Below are 15461 nucleotides of genomic sequence, written 5' to 3' on the forward strand. Positions count from 1 at the left end.
ATTCTAAATGATTCCAGCAAAACTTGGACATCACGGGACAGGGTTGTGTGTGGGTTAGTGGGGACTAAAAGCATTCTTTGGTATCATTGAGATGTTGGCAGGGGAAGTATGGCAATGAACTGCCTTTGTGAGGAGGAGAATACTTCATTTATAATAGTGCTAAAAAAGCTGTGAAATACTTAAGGGAAAGTATCACAAGAAAGGCACAGGATCTGTGTGACAAAAATTGTAAAAGATTAAGGATGATCTGAAAAAAAAGGAAATATATACCATGTTCCTGGATGGGAAAACTAAATATATGTAAATTTAATGGAAATTAATTACAACTCCAGTGGAGAATTCTTTTGGGGGTGGGGAAATAGGTAAAACAATCTGTGTTCAGATAGAAGAATAAATGTTTTCAAACAGCCAAGAAAATTTAGGCACAGAATAATAAGGTGGTCCTTGCTTTACCATGTATTGAAACAGATTCTAAAATGATCGTACTCAAAGCAGTGTGGTATCAGCATGTGAGTAAGAATGAGCAAACAATAAAGTACCCCAGTCCTTGTATATGTAAGAAACATAATTATAAAAACATGAAGGTTTTGCAAGCTTAGACTAGCTTTCTTTCCACTTGTCTCAAATTAAAAAAAGATCTTAGGGCTTCCCTGGTGGCACAGTGGTTGAGAATCCGCCTGCCAATGCAGGGGACACGGGTTCATGCCCCAGTCTGGGAAGATCCCACATGCCGCAGAGCGGCTTGGCCCGTGAGCCATGGCCGCTGAGCCTGTGCGTCCAGAGCCTGTGCTCCGCAATGGGAGAGGCCACAACAGTGAGGCCCGCATACTGCAAAAAAAAAAAAAAAGATGTTAAAATAAGTTGGCCTGGGCTCCATAGGACATCAAAAATACTGATATTTTATTTATCCTTGATACTCTATTTATCCTGCCAAGAGGAGCACACTGGAACTATTCCTCCTGCAGTGTCTTTCCAGTGCCTCTACAAACAAAGCTTAATATTGTGGCATCTGGCAAAGGAAAAATATTTAAAGGGTTCATCTTAATTTTCACAGAGCAGGCAATGAAGGGGAGATTTGGAGCTGAGAAGCAATAAATTGATAACTGACACATTCTTGGTCCCTCTCTTTTCTTCAATCCAACGGCCCATATCTAGTCCATCAGTTAAGTCTTTTTGGTGCTACCTTGAGAAATACCCTTGCATCTGCTTCTCTCCATCATTGATCGCTGCTGATCATCACCTTGCCTCTGTTACCTCATCTGTAGTTTCGTAGTGCCTCATCTAGTGTCCCTTCTTTTTTCTCTCTAACCTATTTTCCACATGGCAGCTACAGTCAGCTCTGTAAAATACAAATTAGATCATGTCGCTTCCCTGCCATTGAATTTCCTTCAGTGGACTTCTGCCTTTTAAATAAAATTCCAGGGGCTTCACTGGTGGTGCAGTGGTTAAGAATCCACCTGCCAATTCAGGGGACACGGGTTTGATCCCTGGTCCAGGAAGATCCCACATGCCACAGAGCAACTAACCCCACGAGCCACAACTACTGAGCCCGCGCACCACAACTACTGAGCCTGTGCTCTAGAGCCCACGAGCCACAACTACTGAGCCCACGCGCTGCAACAGCTGAAGCCCATGCGCCTAGAGCCCGTGCTCTGCATCAAGAGAAGCCACTGCAATGAGAAGCCCATGCACTGCAACAAAGAGTAGTCCCCACTTGCTGCAACTAGAGAAAGCCTGTGCGCAGCAATGAAGACCCAATGGAGCCAAAAATAAATAAAATTAAAATTTTAAAAAAGTAAAATAAAATTCCAGCTCCTGTTCCATGGTCTACAAGGCCAGCACTCTTGTTTCCCCATCTACTTTGCTTCAGCCACACTGGCTGACTCTTCTTTCCCTCCTTTCTCTTTTCTTCCCTCTCTCCTTTTCTTTTTTCCCTCTCATTCCTTTCCTCTTTTCCTTCTTTCTCTTCTTCCCTTCCTTTCTCTTTTCTTTTCCTTTTTATTTATTTAGCTACTATTTACTGAGTGCCTACTTTATGCCACATAGGTACAGGCAACACAGCAGTGATTAAAATAACAAAAATCCTTGCCCTTAAGGGGCTTACATTCTGTAGGAATAGACAGAAATTAATAAGTAATTTATATTGCCTGTCAGATGGTAAAAATTTCAGTGGAGAAAAATCATGAAGAGCAGTAGAGAATACTGGGACTGGTCAGTGGTTACAATTTAAAGTAGGGAGTCAGGGATGACTTCATCATAAGATGGCACTCGAACAGAAACCTGAGGATAGTGAGGCTTTTTCTCTCCTTTGAACTCACCATGCTTGTTCCTGCCTCCAGGCCTTGTTCCTTGCTTTTCTCCTGCTGAGAATGCTATGCTCCAAGTGCTGTGCTTGGCTGACAACTTTGCCTCCTTTCTGTCTCAGCTCAAAAGTGACCTTCTCAGAGGTGCCTTCCCTGACTGCTGAGTTTAAATGAGCAGCTCCTCCCCACTTTCTCCATCTCATCTTTTTATTTATTTATTTTGAAGTCAAAGTGATTATTTATTTATTTTTGGCTGTGTTCGGTCTTCGTTGCTGTGCACGGCCTTTCTCTAGTTGTGGTGAGCGAGGCTACTCTTCGTTATGGTGCTTGGGCTTCTCATTGCGGTGGCTTCTCTTGTGGAGCACAGGCTCCAGGTGTGAGGGTTTCAGTAGTTGTCGCCAGTGGGCTTCAGTAGTTGTGGCTTGCGGGCTCTAGAGCGCAGACTCAGTAGTTGCGGCACACAGGCTTAGTTGCTCTGTGGCATGTGGGATCTTCCCGGACCAGGGCTTGAACCCATGTCCCCTGCATTGGCAGGCAGATTCTCAACCACTTCACCACCAGGGAAGCCCTCATCTTTATTTTTTTTCTGTTTAAAATTTTCTATTTACTACCACCATTTGAAATGATCTTGTTCATGTATTTATTATCTGATTCCAGTAAAATGTTAGTTCTGTGAGAGACCTTGCTGCCTTGCTCCCTGCTGGATGCCAGGACCTAGAATAGAAGACACTCAGTAGACACTTGTTCGCGAATAGATGGACTTTGCAGGGAGAAGATTCCAACAGGATTCCTTAGATGGTGATAGCTTTACAGAGTAAAGAAATGTTGGCTCTGTCCCAGGGCCTCTGCTGGGAAGGGACAGGGACCCCTGAGGAAGCTGGCCAGGGCTGGAACTCAGGGGCCCATGATGTTTCCTGGCATTTGGTTGGTTTCTCATGTTTATTTTTCCTTTGTTTCCTTCACCTATTTATCTGCACGCTCTGATTTTCCATGTGACTTTTACAGTTGGGTGGTGTGTGACAACTTTCCATTTTATCAGCCTACCTGGCTGTTTGGCTCATACATTTCAGTTCAGCTGATATTTATTATGCAGAAGTGTATAGAAGACACAGTGCCAAGCCTGGTAGAGTGCTTGCATGAGAGCCAGAGCTGGAGCCAGGCCGCTGAGTACCTCTGCTTCCCGCATGGAGGGACATCCACTTCCGTGTTGCCTTGTACTTGCCTGTGCGTCGATTCCCTTTTCCTCTACTTTGACCAACTGTATTACTCACAGGATCTGATCTGAGGTGTAAGCTCATTGGGTGAGTTTTTCTGTAGAATATAGATAGTGTAAGCAACCTCGTTTTGGTTTAACTGGTCAGTCCTGGTTGGGAAAAACTAAATATTTCCCATGTTTGGTTTTCCAACATCTTTTCTTGGCCACATTACATCTTTTCCAAAATGTTGGAAAACCAGGGAAGTGAAATATTTAGCCATATGGTAAATATTTGGTTTGTTGAACTGTCACACCTTTGGACAGTTTATCGTAGTTTATGCAAATTGTGTGGCCAGCTAGACTTCTGAGGCCACCCATAATATGTCCACCTGCATGCATACAACACTTTTATTTTAGGTCCTAATGTTTTCTCTCAGGTGCCTCTTTGAGTACCTGTGTCCAGGATGTTGTTCAGACACTAAATTTTTTGTAATTTTACACATAGGATAAATATAATAAAAATCTCAAGTATTCCAATTTTTTATTGTTCTGTCATCAACTTGAAGTTTATCTTTGTGGCTGAGAAATAGAGCTTGTGAAACATCTTAATAATTAAGATTATCTTATTTCAGCAAATGTTGAAGGAAATATGACTCAGATGATTATCATGTTGAAAACAAGACTAAAGTATTATATGTTTATCAACCAGAGATCACCATTGCCAGAAGTAGTAAATTGCTCAGAATTCTGAATTTGATTTGATTATCTTCTAACTTTTCCTTACAATTGTAGAAAAAAGAGTTTTTCATTAGAGGTGGGGATTCTTTCCTGCCTTCCCCCCCTCCCCCTCTCACCCCAGTCAGTTTTAGTTATCTGTTTCCTTTCCTATAAAATGTGGCTAAGAATGCTATCAACCAGGCTTCCCTGGTGGCGCAGTGGTTGAGAGTCCGCCTGCTGATGCGGGGGACACGGGTTCGTGCCCTGGTCCGGGAAGATCCCACATGCCGCCGAGCGGCTGGGCCCGTGAGCCATGGCCGCTGAGCCTGCGCGTCCGGAGCCTGTGCTCCACAACGGGAGAGGCCACAACAGTGAGAGGCCCGCGTACTGCAAAAAAAAAAAAAGAAAAAAAAAAAAGAATGCTATCAACCTCATACGATTGATGTGAGAATTAAATCAGTTAATACATTAAAATACAGTGATTAGAACAGTGCCCAGCCAGGAAGTCCCTGCCAGTAGTTTTTTGTAGTTTTTTGCAGAGATAAGATACTGCAAACAGTATTTTATTGCATAACAAATGCCATAAGGAAGGCATGTACAAATACAGAGGGTGCTCAGGCGAAGGGCGTTCATGTACCTATGTTATTTCTGGGGAGGAGTATCACTCAGGCTCAGAGTCATCAGTTGAATAGGAGTTTGGTGGGAGGTCAGACCAGGGAGGATGATAGTTTAGGTTTGTAGAAAGACATGGGTTTGTGAATCACTGGAGTATGTTGGAGGGATTACGATGATTTAGTAGTCATTGCTAGAGCATAAAGAGTAATAAGCTCAGTAGGTCCAATAAGCCTGGACAGGTTGGGTAGGTCTTAGAATCTTAAATTTTATCTCGTAGGTTCTTGCTTCTCAGGAAATGTGTCAGGGTACTCAAAACTGTAGGATAAACGTGGTACATCTTCTTGGGGTATCCATTTAATTGAATTTGGGGGAAATTATTGCTATATTAAAACATGAATATATTATAATACAGGATTTAAAATCCAAGATAAAATATAATTTTAACATTTTAAATTAAAAAATAATACATTTTGCCTTAGTTGCTGGTTTCTTCAGGCTGTGCCTCTTCTAGACCCTCCATCCCCCGCATCACTTTCTTCAGGTGAAAGTTTAAAGAGCACCCATATATAGGTCGTGGGGAATCATTGAGGAATTGTCAGCAGGAGTGGATGACATCAGTATTTGGTGGAGATCAGCCTAGAGGAGGATGGTTTCAGGCTCCTGTGTCACACAGCCAAGGGTCACCATTCACATAGAATACAATGCGAGATACCTTAAGTAGATAAGAACAGGGCAAGAGGGCAAGACAGGACAGGGAGAGTTACAAGGTGGCTACTGAAATGAGCTGGTGGCCTCTGCAGTGGGACTGGGGAAGAGGGAATGAAAAGAGGTATTTAAGGAGATAGACTCGATGAGACTCGTGTAGAAGAGGAGAGCGTGTGATGTGTTGGAAGAACCTAAGTTGACACCTAAGAAACTTAAATTTCTGGCTTAGCATCTTGAGGGAAAGAGGGCACCATTTTCTAGTACAAGGGATAGCAGAAGAACAGTTTGGAGTACGGGAGGAGATAAATTCAGTGTTCCTGAATTAGAGGGGTCTTTGGGCCATGCGGGTGAAGGTGCATAGCAGGCAGTTGGCCATGTGTGTGTGGAGCTCTTTAGAAAGGCCTGTCCTGATGACACACCTTCCGTTTTCCTGAGTGGCCATCACTGGCAGTGAGGCCCACAGGCATGACTGAGGTGGTCCGAGGGGAGCACAGCGAGTGAGAAGAGGCTAAACAGAGAGCTCTGGAAGTGCTGCCATTTAAGGGGGGAGGCTGAAGGAAAGGAACCTGAGAAACTGTCAGAGGTAGGTGTGGCCAAAGAGGGAGGAGAAGAGCAAAGCAGCAGGGAATTTCAAGAAGTACCTGTCGCTGCAAGAGTTTAATAAGAGTAGACTGGGAAATGCTGTCCAGATTTACCGGTGGAGGAGGCCACTGCTGGTGACCTTTTCCTGAGCTGTTTCAATGGTGCTGGGGGGTGGGGACTGCAAACCTGTCTGGAGAGGGTGAGGCATCCAAGGCAGGAGAGGAAGTAGAGGCAGGCTGCATGGAGCCTGGCTCTGTGAAGTGGAGGAGAGAACAGTAGCTAGGATGCTTATACATTCACCTCCTCTTTCTCTCCCACTGGAAGGTAATTTGCACGAGGGCAGGAACTTTGTTTTATTTACTGCTATATCTCCAGGGTAGAAGAGAGCTCCTGGCACCTAGTAGGTGCTCAATAAATATTTGGTGGCTGAATTAATGAGTTATGTTAAGATGGGAGAGACTTGAGCATGTTCATTTGTAGGGTGGAAGGGTAAAAGGTCTTGGAGAGGAAGGTTTGAAGGTCTAGAGGAGAAAGGATGTGATGGAACATGGTCTCCATGAGTCAGGAAAGTTTGAGATTCCAAGCCCCTCTGGAGTGACTATCCAGGATACCAGGAGTGGCTCCTTTTCTGCTGAAACTGAAGGAAAGGAGGAACGGATGGCAGCAGAGGCAGATGTTTACAGGTGGTGGAGGAGGAAGTTGAGGGAGTTCTCTCCTGATGGTCTTATGAGTATTCTCTGAGTTAAAAATAAATTAAGAATGAGTATCATGTGTGTATCCTTGGAAAACATTTTGTGAAGACTTAAAAAAAAGCCACCCCTATTTAAGTAGCTATGCTTATGGGGAGAGTCACAGACAGGTAATTGTAGGCACACACAAGGTTGTGCTCAGTGATAGAAAGGGTAGATGAGGTAAGAATGCGCCCAGGGGATGAGTAAGTAGGTGAGACAAGAGGTCTCAAGTTTCAGACGGGAATGCAGGGAGTGGCTGGGAGCTGAGAGGAGGGATCCACACACACCATCCTGCCCCAGGAATCTGTCAGCAAGAGACCGTCCTTGGATCGTGGGGAAGTGGGAGGAGAGGCAGTGCAAGAAGCTCGGTCTTTCCTCTTTGAGATAAAATGAAGTGAAACCTGAACCTTGAGGGAAGTAGTCACTCATTGTTAGTAACTCTTCTGGTTCTAACCAGGCTGGTTTTCCAGTGATTTATTTCTGATTCATTTGATAGGAAACTGCTTTCCCAACTTTTGACAAACCTGTTATCTGAAATGATTTGTCTGTTTAGAAGCACAGGTAGTAGTGAGAAAGGATATGAGAGTGTCACAGTGAGTCATAAAGAACAAGACATGACCTTATTTACTTACTACATCAGGCTTTAGCTAGAATTAATTTAAAGAATATTGAAGTGTCCATTTTATTTTAATTAGCAATTGTTTAGTAATAGAGGTTCACTTGTTCAGAATTCTCTATTTTCAGTCTATTCAAGTAGACTTTCGTTGAAATTAAATAACCCCGCGAAGCAAATTTCGTTTTTATCTTTTGCTATTAACCTTAATGGCCATTATTGCAAATCAGTCTCAGACAGGTAAGCAGTATGAGGCAGGGTAGAGTTGAACTTGAGTCCTGACTACTTCTGTTTTTGCATTTCTCACATGTTAAAACACGTTCCCTATAAAATGAGCAGAGGATCTTTCAGAAAGGGATCTGATTCTAAGAGTTAAAGGGGTTTTGCTTAGAACAAGTTGCAAATTCTAATCACTTATTTAACTGCCCTATCAGGGAAGGCAGGTTTATGGTGTAAGAAGCACCTGTCAATTTTTGGAGATAGAGAGAAGTACCTTTTGTTCTCTTGACAGTAGGTGAAATCAGAGGTTGACTAACACATGCTAATTGGGACTTGGTATCATCTCAGTTGGCTCAGTACTTAGAATTCATTTTCTCTAAGCTAGTGCTCCCCAATCTTTCTGGCACCAGGGACTGGTTTCGTGGAAGACAATTTTTCCTCAGATGGGGTGGGGGGAGGGTGCAGGTGGAATGGGGGCGACGGGGAGCAGCAGAGGAAGCTTCACTTGCTGGCCCGCCCCTCATCTCCTGCTTGCGGCCTGCTTCCCAACAGGTCGCGGACCGGAACCAGTCAGCAGCCTGGGCGTTGGGGACCCTTGCTGCAAGCCATCCCAGTTCTGATGGGGAATGGGGGGAAACCCTATGTGCCTCCACCTCATTCCCCCCAATTCTAAGTTTTTTAGCCATTAGTTGAATAGTTAGAACTCCAGTTAGGCCTTTATTTGGGGGAAGAAGAATGACTTTATCAGCATTTGGGGGAGAACCTAGGGGACAAGAGAGTCTTCAGGTCAATTTGGCATCAACAAGCTGAGGACCTATTTCTCATTTTTACAGAGAACTAAGTTATAGCCAGATCCCTATTTTCCTGGAATTTATGGTGTGTGTGTGTGTGTCTAAGAGAACATGTTGAAGACTTTTGAAAGAGACCTGATGTCTGGACCCTCTTTACAGATTCTCATTTTTGTTGCCTTTTACGGGAATCAACTGGGAAAGCATTCTGAGATGAGGCGTGTCAAGGCAGTGAGTGAGGTAACAGGGAAAAGGTCACTGGCTTCTGGTCCCATTTCTGCTATTTACAAGCTTTGTGACCTCAGGCAAATCATTTAACCTTTCCTGGCCTCTGGGAGATGAAGTGGCTAGATGAGGGAATCTAGTTCTTTCCAGCTCTTAATTCCTCAGGTGACCTGTGAGTATGGTTTAGGAAAATGTATGAAGAAAAAATCATATATATATATATATATATATATATATTTCATATATATATATATATATATATATTTTTTTTTTTTTCCCTTGGCCGTGCCACACTGCGCAGCATGTGGGATCTTAGTTGCCTGACCAGGGATCAAACCTGGATCCCCTGCAGTGGAAGCAGAGCCCTAACCACCGGACCGCCAGGGAATTCCTGAGGAAATCCTACTGGTATTTTAAATTCATTAGGACAGTTATTATTTAAAGGAAATCCATGTATAATGAGTATCATCAGTTGCCTAATTTATATTCATTCAGTCAAAACTTATATGTTGAATTTTCCTAAAGTGAGGTATACATTTAGTTATTCAGGATGTGTGCTGTTATTATTCTGGTCTAGTGAGGCTTAGGGGATGGAACTTTCATTCTGACTTTTACAATTTACAGCTTATCAAATTCCCCTCCTAATGCATCTCCTCTTCCCTTTGTCCCTCTATGCCCCACCAACCTCAGCATCCTGCGTGTTTATCTTTGGTAATGCCCATGTTCCCTTACATTTCTTTCCTTTTTTTTTTTTTAAAGATTTATTTATTATTTATTTATTTATTTTTGGCTGGTATTGGTTGCGGCATGAGGGATCTTCGTTGAGGCCTGCAGGATCTTTTGTTGCAGCATGTGGGCTCTTAGTTGTGCTGCATGAGCTTCTCTCTCATTGCGGTGTGTGGGTTTTCTATCTCTAGTTGTGGTGCAGGGGCTTAGTCGCCCCACGGCATGTGGGATCTTAGTTCCCCGACCAGGGATCGAACCCAGATCGAACCCATGTCCCCTGCATTGTAAGGCGGATTCTTAACCACTGCACCACCAGGGAAGTCCCCCCTTACATTTCTGTTTATCCTTCCCGGAGGCTGGAAATCATGTCTTATTCGTCTTTACTTTCCTTACTGTAAAACATTGAGGGGAAGAAAGGTAATATGTGAGGAAATAGGTAACAGCAGAGTCAAAGATGGCCCAGATTTTAATTTGGGGTAATGGGAGAATGTTTATGTTATATGTAGAAATACCTGAGGTGCTGGTTTGGGGAGAAGATGATGAATATAATTTTGGACGTGATGGAATCTGTGGTACTGGCAGGACATTCAGGTAGACTGTTCAATAGGCAGTTAGAAATGGTGAATTATATCCTGGAGCTGTTGGAGGATTTGAGCATCATCTTCATGAGGTTCATCAGGGTGAGTCAGATCTTTGAAAGGGAAAGTGAGAAATGAAGCTAAGGAGGAATGCCTGTACTTAGGAAGCTAGAGGAGAAAGAAGAGTCATCCAGGCTTGCCAGAGGTGATCGCAGAAATAGGAGGTGTACTGGGGTGCATAGTAAGTGGCTTTTATGGAGGTAAATACTCAACTATGTTAAAGCTACAGAGAGGTTAGGAGAATTAGATGAGGGAATACAGATGACTGGATTAGTCAGTTCCAGTCCTGTGGCTGGACCAGAAGCTACATTAAAAAGTGATGAGGACACAGAAACAATGAGTCTGTAGGCTTCTTAGTTTGAAGTCGGGAAAAATGAATTAAAGAACAAGGGCAGGTTCAAAGGAGTACTTATTTCTTTTACTTTATTTTTATTTTTTAAATAATAGAGGATACTGAGAAATCTTTATAGGCCTGGGAGGCTAAGAATGGAGGCTAAGAAAAGATTGTGTTGGCTAGGGAGATTTGGACACAGATTAGAGATCCCTGGAGGATAGATGAGGGTGAATTTGAGAGCAGGCTGCCCTCCGGTTGGAGAGGAGGGAGGAGCATCTCTCTGAGACAGGAAGAATGGTTTGGTTGAACAAAATGATTTAAGGAGAGGAAATTGGTGTGAGATTAAAGGGAAAAGAATATTCAGAAAGATGGAAGCATGGGGTTTTGAAAAATGTGAAAAGAATTAGAGCAGCAGCTGCAGGGGAGTTTGGGAGGAATTAATGAAACAATGAAAGCAATGCTGGTGCTCATAGGCAGACAGAGTGTGGTCAGCATGAATTTGGAGGGGACACAGTTGTGATGCTTGTGTCCAACTGTGAGATCAGGGTGTCATACAGGTCGTCAGTGTGAATGACGCTGGCTACAAGGACAGTGACAGGACCTGGGGTCTGGGCGGAAGCAAAAGAAACCAGCGGTAAAGATGGAATGTACTCTGGGGGCTTCAGGACTTCAGTGCCCTAACCTGGGCTTCGTAGTTCAGACCAGCAGCATTCCTGAGTCCCTGTGTGTTTGTTTTTATGAAGCAGGAAAAAAGATGGTCTTATTTAAGGGTTATTGAAGTGGAAATGAGGTATGAGAATACTTGTAAGAATACTGTGCATTTTTTTCCTATTAAATTAAAAAAAATGGCATGGGAACATTCTTGAATAACTCCATGAAATGGAAAAATAGCCTCTCGCCTCCCCCCGCCCAGTCCCATCCCACTTCTCAAGGTGTAGCCATTTTTTTATCAGTTAGTAGTATAACTTTCAATGTGTTAAGTCACCTTTAGGAAGCATGTCTTGATTCTCTGCTATGAACAGTTGAGAAGTGTACCCATTTCCAGTACTCTTTCCTTCTGAGTTTTTGCAGTCATGTTAGTGTTCTTTTTTTAAAAAAAACAAACCCTTTTTTTTTTTAAGTCTTTATTGAATATGTTACAGTATTGCTTCTGTTTTTTGTTTTGTTTTTTTGGCCTCCAGGCATGTGGGATCTTAGCTCCCCAACCAGGGATTGAACCCATATCCCCTGCACTGGAAGGTGAAGTCTTAACCACTGGACCAGCAGGGAAGTCCCTACTGGATCTACTTTTAATTTCGTCTCTGCTTTCTATGTTCCTTCTCGGTCTTACTCAGCTGCTGTTGTTTCTCATACTTTAAGTTGTCATTTTTCTTGTATTCTTCTTAAATTTTGGAGTAGTTATTTTTGATGTGGGGTGCAAGAGAGTTAAACTTTGAAGTCCTTGCCTTTTAGTAACATCTTTATCTCTCATTTGATTGTCATTTCTGTGAATGTAATTTGTTTGTTTTCTTTTTTTGCGGTACGCGGGTCTCTCACTGTTGTCGCCTCCCCCGTTGCAGAGCACAGGCTCCAGATGCGCAGGCTCAGCGGCCATGGCTCACGGGCCCAGCCGCTCCGCGGCACATGGGATCTTCCCAGACCGGTGCACGAACCCGTGTCCCCTGCATCAGCAGGCGGACTCTCAACCACTGCGCCACCAGGGTAGCCCGGTAACTTGTCTGTTTGGTTTTTTGTTTTGTTTTTGTTTTTTTTGCGGTATGCTGGCCTTTCATTGTTGTGGCCTCTCCTGTTGCGGAGCACAGGCTCCAGACGCGCAGGCTCAGCGGCCATGGCTCACGGGCCCAGCTGCTCGGCGGCATGTGGGATCCTCCCGGACCTGGGCACGAACCCGTGTCCCCTGCATCGGCAGGCAGACTCTCAACCACTGCACCACCAGGGAAGCCGCTGTAACTTGTTTTTATACTCTGGACGCTTTTAGGATTTGCTTTTCGTCTTTGGAGTTCTGACGTTTTCCCTAGGGTGTGTCTAGGTGCCTGTCTTCTCCATCATCCTGTTTGGGAGTTAGAAGACTCTGAATTTACTGGCTGTCTTTCTGGAGCTCAGGGAGAATTATGTTTTATTATTTCTTCCCTTCCATGTGCTATGTTTTTAAATCTATTTTGTGTTTGCTGTCTTTCCTCTCTTTTACTTACCTTCCGTTTTAACAGCAGGTTTATTCTTAATTTTTATAGACGTGATATCCTCTTGAATCTCTCTGAGCATGCTAATTAGCATTTTTTTAAAGTTCTCTTTTAATTCCTGAAATAACTCATATTTCCTTTGGGTCATGTTTTTCCAGAGGTCCATCTTGGTCTACTTTTCCTGTTCTGTTGGGTTTCCTCAGATGTCATTCTTGGTTGTTCACAGTTAATGTGTGACTAGGTTGATTAGGTAGTTGGTGTGGTTTTCTTCTGGAGTTGAATAGGTCTTACTAGCTATTTACATTTTTATTAATGGAATATCACATACAAAAGAGTATATGTTATGTGTGTGCACAGTTTAAGGAAAAACAGCAAATTGTCCATGATCTAGTTTAAGAACTGAAACCTTAAAATACCCCTGAAGGTCAGTTGGGCCTGTCCTGTTACTTTCACCTCACTCTCAAATGTAACCATCATCCTGAATTTTGTTACTCATTCCCTATTTCTGCTTTATAGTTTGTATGTATCCCAAACAAAGTATTATTTAGTTTTGTAAGTTTATGAACTTTAGGAGTGGAATCATGTTGTGTGTATTCTTCTGTGACTTGCTTTTTTTTTTCTTTTGCTCAGCATTGTTTACGAGGTTCATTCTTGCTGATGCAGGTTACTGTAGTTCTTTTTTTGTTTTCCTGCTGCTCTAGCATTCCATTGCATGAATTCATCTCATTTTGTTAGTTCATTCACCAATTGGCAGATATTTTAGTTGTTTCTAGTTTTTTGCTGTTGCAAATGTCATTGCTATGAACATTCCTGTGTATGCTTTCTACATTTAAATATATATATATATTTATGCCTTTAGTCATGGATTTTCAAATGCATATATAAAAGTCTAGAATTAAACAGAACAAAATCTCTGGATAGGAAATTGTAAATGATTAAAAATGCTTTTATAAACTTTGTATTTTCCATAATTCCTTACATGGCCTTAATTTTATGGTCTGGAATTTTAAAAAATCAACTGAACATACACGCTATTTTTCTTTGGAAAACACAGAAAAGGATAAGAGTTGATAAGAGAAATTTGCATTAATAAATGTGGAAAAATTCCGTGCAACTTTCATAATGTGAACTATGGTTTTTTGCATGTTTAAAGATTTTGTAGAGTCATTAACAATGCCATCTATATCAAGTTAGTCTGTTTGTAAGTACTTCCAGGCTTGAATTATAGTGTTTATGTCAAGTTTGTAACTTTTTAAACTTTTCTGTTACTTTCCTTTTCATCTACCATCAGTCACTCACATTTCCTTTGTCAGCATCATGCAGGATAAAGGAGACCTATCAAAAACATTTGCTATCTGAGGACAAAGAATATTTTTGAAAGCGTTCAGAAAATTTAAGAGATTTATTGTAGGTTAATTGAACTTCTGAATTGTGAAAATTTTGGTTTTCGTTTTTGTTTTAGTGGTAAGGTTTCTCAGAATGAAGCGTGCCAGGCTTTTGATAGTGATTTTTGATACTCGAAATAACGCAGACTCACTTGGGGCAACAGTTTTTCTATATTGCCTCACTGACTCAGAGCACCAGGTGATTGAGCAAATAGATCATTCAAAACAACTGATCGGGACTTCCCTAGTGGTGCAGTGGTTAAGAATCCGCCTTTCAATGCAGGGGACATGGGTTCGATCCCTGGTCTGGGAAGATCCCACATGCCGCGGAGCAGCTAAGCCCATGCGCCACAACTACTGAGGCTGTGTGTCACAACTACTGAAGCCCTTGTGCCTAGAGCCCGTGCTCCACAACAGGAGAAGCCACCGCAATGAGAAGCCCGGGCACCGCAAGGAAGAGTAACCCCCGCTCACTGCCACAAGAGAAAGCCCGCGCACAGCAATGGAGACCCAACGCAGCCAAAAATAAATTAAAAAATAATAATAACAAATAAAAATTTAAAAAAAAACAACTGATCACAGAGCTTAAGTTCTGTGATTCAATTGTGTTCAATTTTCATTGATTAGCAATAGAACTGATAAATCTGGCCTCAGACATAAGGAAAAATCCATTTTATATACCAGTAAACTTTGTGGAATAGTTTTGTTTGACCTTCATTTAAAGATGCACCCCCTCTGGGCTTCCCTGATGGCGCAGTGGTTGGGAGTCTGCCTGCCGATGCAGGGGACGCGGTTCGTGCCCCGGTCTGGGAGGATCCCACATGCCGTGGAGTGGCTGGGCCGGTGAGCCATGGCCGCTGGGCCTGCGCGTCTGGAGCCTGTGCTCCGCAACGGGAGAGGCCACAGCAGTGGGAGGCCTGCATACCGACAAAAAAACAAAAACAAAAAACGATGCGCACCCCCTCTGATAAACATCACTCACAGGCCTCTGGAGTTCTTACTCTAAGACAAGTGTCATTCTTTGAGTGCTTCCTGAAGTACAAAACATGGTAATACATCCATTTAAACATATTATGGGAGTTGGTTGAAAATTTCTGATGATCACCATGGTATTAAATTTGGATGGAACTTGCTTGATGTAAGCAGTTTTCCTCAGTTGGTTTATGAAAGAACCTAAACCTCAAGCTTTGGAGGAATCCCAGAGGTCCTCCTCATTCGCACCACCTCTTTGCAGCAACATGTACTATACAAACTTGAGAAAAATTGGCCGTGCTGCCAGTTTTAATTCAGGAAGGTCAAGTTTCAGAGTTGGGTGGAAGAAGAAAGTTGATAATAGCTTCGACTTATGTAATGGCTTAGGAGATTAGAAAGTGAAAATTGGGGTTGATACAACAACCCACTTAATGTCCATATTAACTCCTAAAATACAAGCATTTTGTTTCTTATATCATCTCCTTTTCATATTTCACCAAACAAAATACTTGATGATCTCTGTGCCCTACCAT

The 15461-nt window shown here is 42.7% G+C and overlaps 1 protein-coding gene and 1 pseudogene across 5 annotated transcripts in view; both read left to right on the top strand.

The window, feature by feature from the left end:
- Positions 1–15461, top strand: part of DIP2B (disco interacting protein 2 homolog B) — a 249703-nt gene that overhangs the window by 13041 nt on the left and 221201 nt on the right. The window lies entirely within an intron of this gene.
- The window catches only part of LOC131767480 (small ribosomal subunit protein uS5 pseudogene), a 53246-nt pseudogene continuing 47764 nt past the window's right edge, over positions 9980–15461 (top strand).

This window comes from Kogia breviceps, chromosome 12, assembly GCF_026419965.1.
Source record: "Kogia breviceps isolate mKogBre1 chromosome 12, mKogBre1 haplotype 1, whole genome shotgun sequence".
NCBI lineage: Eukaryota > Metazoa > Chordata > Mammalia > Artiodactyla > Physeteridae > Kogia > Kogia breviceps.